Genomic DNA, 8,688 nt, shown 5'->3' on the forward strand with positions numbered 1-8,688 from the left:
GAAGAAGAAGTTGAAGAAGAAGAAGGAGAAGTGGAAGAAGAAGGGGAAGAAGAAGGAGAAGAAGGAGAAGTAGTGGAAGAAGGAGAAGTGGAAGAAGTGGAAGAAGAAGGAGAAGGAGAAAAAGAAGTGGAAGAAGGAGAAGAGGAAGAAGGAGAAGAGGAAGAAGGAGAAGTGGAGAAGAAGGAGAAGAAGAAGGAGGAGGAGGAGGAGGAGGGGAAGAACAACAAAAACAATAATGATGATAATAATAAATGTGAAATGTGTGTGTGTGTGTGTGTGTGTGTGTGTGTGTGTGTGTGTGTGTGTGTGTGTGTGTGTGTGTGTGTGTGTGTGTGTGTCTATGTGTGTGTGTGTGTGTGTGTGTGTGTGTGTGTGTGTGTGAGTCTATTTGTGTGTGTGTGTGTGTGTGTCTGTGTGTCTGTGTCTGTGTGACCCTCTGTGTGTGTGTGTGTGTGTCTATGTGTGTGTGTGTGTGTGTGTGTGTGTGTGTCTGTGTGTGTATGTGTCTGTGTGTCAGACAGACAGACAGACAAACGACAGAGAATCAGGAAATGGACTGAAACTGACAGACAGACAGACAGAGAAAGAGAGACAGACAGACAGACAGGGAGAAAGAGAGACAGACAGACAGATAGGGAGAGAGAAAGAGAGACAGACAGACAGACAGACAGGCAGACAGGCAGACAGACAGACAGACAGGCAGGCAGGCAGACAGACAGACAGGCAGGCAGACAGACAGGCAGACAGGCAGGCAGGCAGGCAGGCATCAACTTGAAATGTAGGAGTCGCTCGGAGACGATGACACAGAATTAGAGAGACAGAGAGCTAAAGAGATAAGATAAAAAGATTGATAGACGGAGAGAGAGAGAGAGGGAGAGAGAGAGAGGGAGAGAGAGAGAGGGGGAGAGAAGGAGAGAGAGGGGGAGAGAGAGAGGGGGGGGAGAGATAGAAGGGGAGAGAGGGAGAGAAGGGAGAGAGGTAGAGGGGGAGAGAGGGAGATGGAGAGAAAGAGAGAGAGGGAGAGAGAGAGGGAGAAAGAGTGGAGAGAGAGAGGGGAGAGAGAGAGAAAGGGGAGAGGGAGAGAGAGAGGGAGAGAGAGAGAGGGGGAGATAGAGAGAAAAGACTGGGAGATAGGGAGGGAGGGAGAGGGGAGAGAGGGAGAGAGAGGGGGAGGGGGAGAGAGGGCGATAGAGAGAAAGAGAGAGGGAGAGAGAGGGGAGAGAGGGAGGAGAGAGAGGGGAGAGAGAGAGAGGGAGATAGAAAGAGAGAGAGAGAGGGGGGAGAGAGAGAGAGAGGGAGAGAGGGAGATAGAAAGAGAGAGACAGGGAGAGAGAGAGAGAGAGGGGAGAGAGAGAGAGAGGGAGAGAGAGAGGGAGAGAGAGAGAGAGAGAGAGAGAAAGAGGAAGAGAGAGAGAGAGAGAGAGAGAGGGAGAGATAGAGTCAGACAGACAGACAGACAGACAGACAGACAGACAAACACGGACGTTTCGACTGTACGCTCGAAATGAGACCGAAACTGAGAAGGAAAAAAGCAATCTCGTGACTGACTTTTGTCACGCCACCACCTTGACCCTTTTGACACGATGAATTGACCATAGTTTTGTTACTATCGCTGTTCCTTTTTTCCCTCCGGATGCTTAAGCGAGACTGTGTGTGACATTTATTTTGATTGACAAGCAAAGGAAAAAAAAACAATCCTCTTCTCTGTTCAGTATCAGTTGCTCAAGGAGGCGTCACTGCGTTCGGTCAAAATCCATATATGCCACACCACAACTGCCAAGCAGAGAGAGAGAGAGAGACACAGAGACAGAGACAGACAGACAGACAGACAGACAGACAGACACAGTGACAGAGAGAGAGAGAGGGGGTGGGGGGGGGGATATCTTCTTACTGTTGTTGTTGTTGCTCGTGTTGTTGTTCTGTTGTTGTTCTATGTTGTTTTTTGTTGTTGTTGTTTTTTCAATAATTATTATTTATTTATTTATTTATTTATTTATTTATGTAAGCTTATATATATATTTTTTTTTCTCTCTCTCAAGGCCTGACTAAGCGCGTTGGGTTACACTGCTGGTCAGGCATCTGCTTGGCAGATGTGGTGTAGCGTATATGGATTTGTCCGAACGCAGTGACGCCTCCTTGAGCTACTGAAACTGAAACTGAAAACTGTTCTACGTGCATACATGATAATGTACCAATTGTTTTTTTTTTCATCGCTTTGTTACTTTTAATAGACTGTTCCAGTTACTATTCTTTTTCGTCATTCTTATTATTTTTTATTTTATTTCTGTATTTCTATGTTTTGTGTCGTCAGCCCTTTCACCGCCAGTCAATTTAGAGTACAGAATTCCCTTGTGGTATAAACACAGAACAGACAGTGGCTAAGAACAGCTGTGGATTCCACTTGCAATGGAAAGAAAATATGGCTTATCCTAAGAGCGGTAGGTTCATGGATAACAGACCAATGAATGGTCACCTTTCAGTGACATGGGTCCTCTACCACGCCTGTGCATAAATGCGAGCTTGGCGGTGAAAGGGTTAAATGGGCAGAATTGTAAAAGAAAAGAAAAAAAAAGGCCTTTACTGCCCCTTATTGTTTTCCCATTAATGATTCAGCCAATCAATTCAATCAATCAATTCAATCTTTTTCTCCATCATCATCATATTCTTCTTCTTGAACTTGAAATACTTCAGGTCTCGTTCGACAAGGCCTGTTCACCGTTAGGATTTGAATACATCTTGCGTGCGTGGCGGTTCTTCTTCTTCTTCTATCTTCTTCATCTTCTTCTGTTTCTTTATCTTCTTCTTCTTCTTCTTCTATCTTCTTCTTCTTCTTCTATCTTTTTCTGCTTCTTCTTCTATCACCATCATCTTCTTCTTCTATATTCTTCTTCTTCTATCGTCTTCTTCTTCTTCTTCCTCTTCTTCTTCTTCTATCTTCTTCTTCTTCCTCTTCTTCTCCTTCTATCTTCTTCTTCTTCTTCTTCTTCTCCTTCTATCTTCTTCTTCTATCTTCTTCTTTTTTTTCTTCTTCTTCTCCTTCTTCTTCTTCTCCTTCTTTTATCTTCTTCTACCTTCTTCTTCTTCTTCTGTTTCTTCTTCTTCTTCTGCTTCTTCTTCTTCTTCTTCTTCTTCTTCTTTCTTCTTCTTCTTCTATCTTCTTCTTCTCCTGCTTCATCTTCTATCTTCTTCTTCTTCTATCATCTTCTTCTTCTTCTATCTTCTTCTTCTTCTTCTATCTTCTTCCTCTTCTATCTTCTTCTTCTTCTATCTTTTTCTTCGTCTTTTTCTTCTTCTTCTTCTTCTATCTTCTGCTTCTTCTTCTTCTTCTTCTTCTTCTTCTTCTTCTATCTTCTTCTTCTATCTTCTTCTTCTGCTTCTTCTTCTTCTATCTTCTTCTTCTTCTTCTTCTTCTATCTTCTTCTTCTTCTTCCTTCTTCTATCTTCTTCTATCTTCTTCTTCTTCTTCTTCTTCTTCTTCTTCTCCCTTATGTCAGTCAGAAAGTCAATGGCCCGCCGCACAGAACTGTTCACCAGATTCTACCTCTTCCCAAAATAGCCTCCCTTCTCTGCCTCTTCCTTGTCTTCAGTTTCTCCAGTTTTAGAGTTATGCACGTGTGTGAATGACTGGTGCGAAAGCGCTTTGGTTTGTCTTTGCGCAAGATTCAGCGCTATATAAATTATTATTATTATTATTATTAGTAGTAGTAGTAGTAGTAGTAGTAGTAGTAGTAGTATTCCAGGTCTGCCGATTGTGTGTCAAAAGCCTCTGGTCTCTGCTAACGGGGTTTCCCTTTAATCATACACATGCCACAAACTGATGTTTTTGGTTGTTTGTTTGTGTTTTACTATGTTAAGCTTGAGAACCTGGAGATGGCTTAGAGGTAACGCGTCCGCCTAGGAAGCGAGATAATCTGAGCGCGCTGGTTCCAATCACGGCTCAGCCGCCGATATTTTCTCCCCCTCCACTAGACCTTGAGTGGTGGTCTGGACGCTAGTCACTCGGATGAGACGATAAACCGAGGTCCCGAGTGCAGCATGCACTTAGCGCACGTAAAAGAACCCACGGCAACAAAAGGGTTGTTCCTGGAAAAATTCTGTAGAAAAATCCACTTCGATAGGAAAAACAAATAAAACTGCACGCAGGAAAAAAAACCCCTAAAAATGGGTGGCACTGTAGTGTAGCGACGCGCTCTCCCTGGGGAGAGCAGCCCGAACTAGTTTTCACACAGAGAAATCTGTTGTGATAAAAAGAAATACAAATACAAAAATAAAGAAAACACCAAACTTTGAGAGCATTGAACTTTTTTTCTTTTTCTTTTTTATGTAAATCAGGCCAACAGGAAATTCCCGATATTATTTTTAGCCGACCTTGTCACTTTCCATTTTTATTTTCTTTACTCACCAGCATGGTGGAATCAATAATCCTGATCGCTCTGTGTGTGTGTGTGTGTGTGTGTGTGTGTGTGTGTGTGTGTGTGTGTGTGTGTGTGTGTGTGTGTGTGTGTGTATTTATTTATCTATTTATTTATTTATTTATTTATCTATTCATTTTCCTTTTATATAATCTATCGAAATAACTGACCAGGACTCTGGCAAGGGAGAGAAATTCACAACCCGCAAGTTTGTACGATACCACCATGAATGGTCTCCCTTTCTTTTTGTACTTCGTTGTCCTCAAAGGGTTTTGTTGTGTGTGTCTCTCTCTGTCTCTGTCTCTCTCACCCTCTGTCTGATGTCTGTCTGTCTGTCTCACACACACACACACACACACACACACACACGGACACACACACATATACACACACGCACACACACACACACACACACGCACGCACACACTCACACACACACACACACACACACACACACACACACACACATACAGAGTTCTGTGTCAAAACGTGGGTCTCGAAGCAGGTGTGTCAGTAATGTGTCAAAACACTGGTCTCCGCAAATGGGTTTCTACCGTACAGTTTGCAATGTTAATTTTCAGCCCGTGTGTGTGTGTGTGTGTGTGTGTGTGTGTGTGTGTGTGTTGTGTGTGTGTGTGTGTTGTGTGTGTGTGTGTGTGTTGTGCGTGTGTGTGTGTGTGTGTGTGTGTGTGTGTGTGTGTGTGATGTGTTGTGTGTGTGTGTGTGTGTGTGTGTGTGTGTGTGGTTTGACTTCCTCTATGAAATTAAGCATAGTTTAAGAATTATTCTTAACAACTACAAAGACACACACACAAAACAACAACAACAACAACAACAACAAAAAACACACCACATGACGCTGCTAAGATCGTCAATAAATTCAAGCCAATAGAAAACACTCAACACACTTTTTTTCTGATGCAATATTCAAAAAAGGTTTATTAGTCTGAGATTAAACCAAACAAAAAAACAACAACAAAAAAACAACAACAAAATACAAAGAAGCTCTTCCACAAGTCGTACAAGAAATGGACATATTCATAACGGCAGTTGAATTCGAAAGTCCCGAATCCTTTCCTCATCATTATGACATTGTTACGTCACTGATGACGTTGCAAGAGCCGCAGGATCTCTGACGTCACTGGGAGAAACCCTGAAAAAAGAATGCGAACAAAACAAAGCGAAGCCACAAACCCAAATTCCCAACATCGTCGCTGGGTGCGATTGTTAACAACAACATCATCATTGACGGTACGTTACCAGAGAAGATAGAAAACAATGGTTCTGAAGACAATAAACCGTGCTTGATCCTGTATGTCTAAGAGTCAGCTGGCAAAAATCTGTAGAAATCCACTCATGGAAATTTCCTCATCTAAGTATACTATATAGATTCTGGTACATAATTATTCTAACGTCAATTTTCCTGCATATTTGAAACGACATTATGTATAGTAAGTACAATGTTGAGACCCATTTTATTTGCTTTTTGTCTTCCTTGAGAATTGTTGTCATGATGAACTGATTTTGCTAAAGATTCAGTCCCTGCTGCTGACGTGCAGTCACATTGCCAGGTTCACAAAATCGCCTGCGATGACGCATTCATCCATTAAGTCTGTGTTAACTGTGGAGACGTTTTTTTTTTTTCAGTTTATTGGCCACCAATCCATTCAAAGGTCAGTTTCAGTTTCAGTTTCTCAAGGAGGCGTCACTGCATTCGGACAAATCCATACACGCCACACCACACGTGCCAGGCAGATGCCTGACCAACAGCATAAACCAACGCCGCTTAGTCAGGCCTTGAGTGCGTGCATTACATAAAATCTGTGTACCTATCCGAGAGGATTTCACCCACAGAATTTTGCCAGAGGACAACAACACTCTCGTTGCCATGGCTTCTTTCTCAGTGCGCCAAGTGCGTGCTGCACACGGGACCTCGGTTTATCGTCTCATCCGAACGACGAGACGCTCAGTTTGATTTTCCAGTCAAACTTAGGAGAAAGGGTGAGAGCGGGATTCGAACCCAGACCCTCAGGGACTCTCTGTATTGGCAGACGAGCGTCTTAACCATTCTGCCACCTTCCGGAAAAGTAAACTGAGCAAAAAGCAAAAGCAAAAAGAAAGAAAGACACAAACAAACAAAGAATGGCAGCGTGAGTAGACAAGTGTCAGTTTGTGTTCACGACATGCTGTGATACAAATCCGTCCAGCACATATTTCAAGCGTGTACACCAATACCTGTCCTTGACTGGGTTTTAGAAGCCAACTTAGCAGCTGCTAAGTTTCCTTAGCCTTGATCATTTTTGTCATTGTCAGTTCGTGTTCATGACACGGGTAGGTGATTCAAGTCCGTCTGGGTTCAACTGTATCGCCATGTTTGTAACGATCATCAAAGTTTCGATTGTAAAAGCTGCTGTTTTTATTCGGTTCGCGTTTGTAAAAGCTACTGTTTTCATTTGGTCCGCGTTTGTAAAACTTGCTGTTTTCATTTGGTCCGTTTGTAAAAGCTACTGTTTTTCATTTGGTCCGCGTTTGTAAAACTTGCTGTTTTCATTTGGTCCGCGTTTGTAAAAGCTGCTGTTTTCATTTGGTCCGCGTTTGTAAAAGCTGCTGTTTTTCATTTGGTCCGCGTTAGTAAAAAGCTGCTGTTTTCATTTGGTCCGCGTTTGTAAAAACTGCTGTTTTTCATTTGGTCCGCGTTTGTAAAAACTGCTGTTTTTCATTTGGTCCGCGTTAGTAAAAGCTACTGTTTTCATTTGGTCCACGTTTGTAAGATCCGTGACTTCGTTTGTAGAATCTACTCAGGTCATTAAAGCCACGCTTTAAGAATTCGTTGTCGTAGCTGGGATATGGCATGTATAATCCACTGGCGTCATTTTGTCCACGTTTGTAGAATCCGCTGACGTCATCGGGACTTCGTTTGTAGAACCCGCTCACGTCATCAAAGCCGCGCTTTAAGATTTCGTTGCCATCGTTGGGATCCGGCATGTAGAATCCATTGACGTCCTTTTCCGCACGTTTGTAGAATCCACTGACGTCACTGGGACTTCGTTTGTAGAAGTTGCTCACATCATCAAAGCCGCGCTTTAAGAATTCGTTGCTGTCGTTGGGATCTGGCATGTGGAATCCTCTGACGTCATTAACCCCACGTTTGTAGAATCCACTGACACCACTGGGACTTCGTTTGTAGAACCCTCTCACGTCTTCAAAGCCGCGCTTTAAGAATTCTTTGCCGTTGCTGGGATCTGGCATGTAAAATCCGCTGGTGTCCTTTTCCGCACGTTTGTAGAATCCACTGACGTCACTGGGACTTCGTTTGTAGAATCCATTGACGTCACTGGGACTTCGTTTGTAGAATTTGCTCACATCATCAAAGCCGCGCTTTAAGAATTCGTTGCTGTCGTTGGGATCTGGCTTGTGGAATCCTCTGACGTCATTAACCCCACGTTTGTAGAATCCACTGACGTCACTGGGACTTCGTTTGTAGAACCCTCTCACGTCTTCAAAGCCGCGCTTTAAGAATTCTTTGCCGTTGCTGGGATCTGGCATGTAAAATCCGCTGGTGTCCTTTTCCGCACGTTTGTAGAATCCACTGACGTCACTGGGACTTCGTTTGTAGAATCCATTGACGTCATTGGGACTTCGTTTGTAGAACATGCTCAAGTCATCAAAGCCGCGCTTTAAGAAATCGTTGTGCTCGTTGGGATCTGGCATGTAGAATCCACTGACATCGCCGGTACTTCGTTTGTAGAACGCGCTCACATCACCAGTGCCGTGCTTTGGAAACCCGCTGACGTCACTCGGAGCACGTTTGTAAAACCCGCTGACGTCACTTGGAGCACGTTTGTAAAACCCACTGATGTCAACTGGAGCACGTTTGTAAAACCCGCTTAAGTCACTGAGAGCACGTTTATAAAACCTGCTGATGTCACTTGGAGCACGTTTGTAAAACCCGCTGATGTCACTTGGAGCACGTTTGTAAAACCCGCTGACGTCACTTGGAGCACGTTTGTAAAACCCGCTGACGTCATCTGGAGCACGTTTGTAAAACCCGCTGTCATTTGGAGCACGTTTGTAAAACCCGCTGACGTCACTTGGAGCACGTTTGTAAAACCCACTGATGTCATTTGGAACACGTTTGTAAAACCCACTTAAGTCACTGAGAGCACGTTTATAAAACCTGCTGATGTCACTTGGAGCACGTTTGTAAAACCCGCTGACGTCATCTGGAGCACGTTTGTAAAACCCGCTGATGTCATTTGGAGCACGTTTGTAAAAC

This window comes from Babylonia areolata, chromosome 30 (genome assembly GCF_041734735.1).
Source record: "Babylonia areolata isolate BAREFJ2019XMU chromosome 30, ASM4173473v1, whole genome shotgun sequence".
NCBI lineage: Eukaryota > Metazoa > Mollusca > Gastropoda > Neogastropoda > Buccinidae > Babylonia > Babylonia areolata.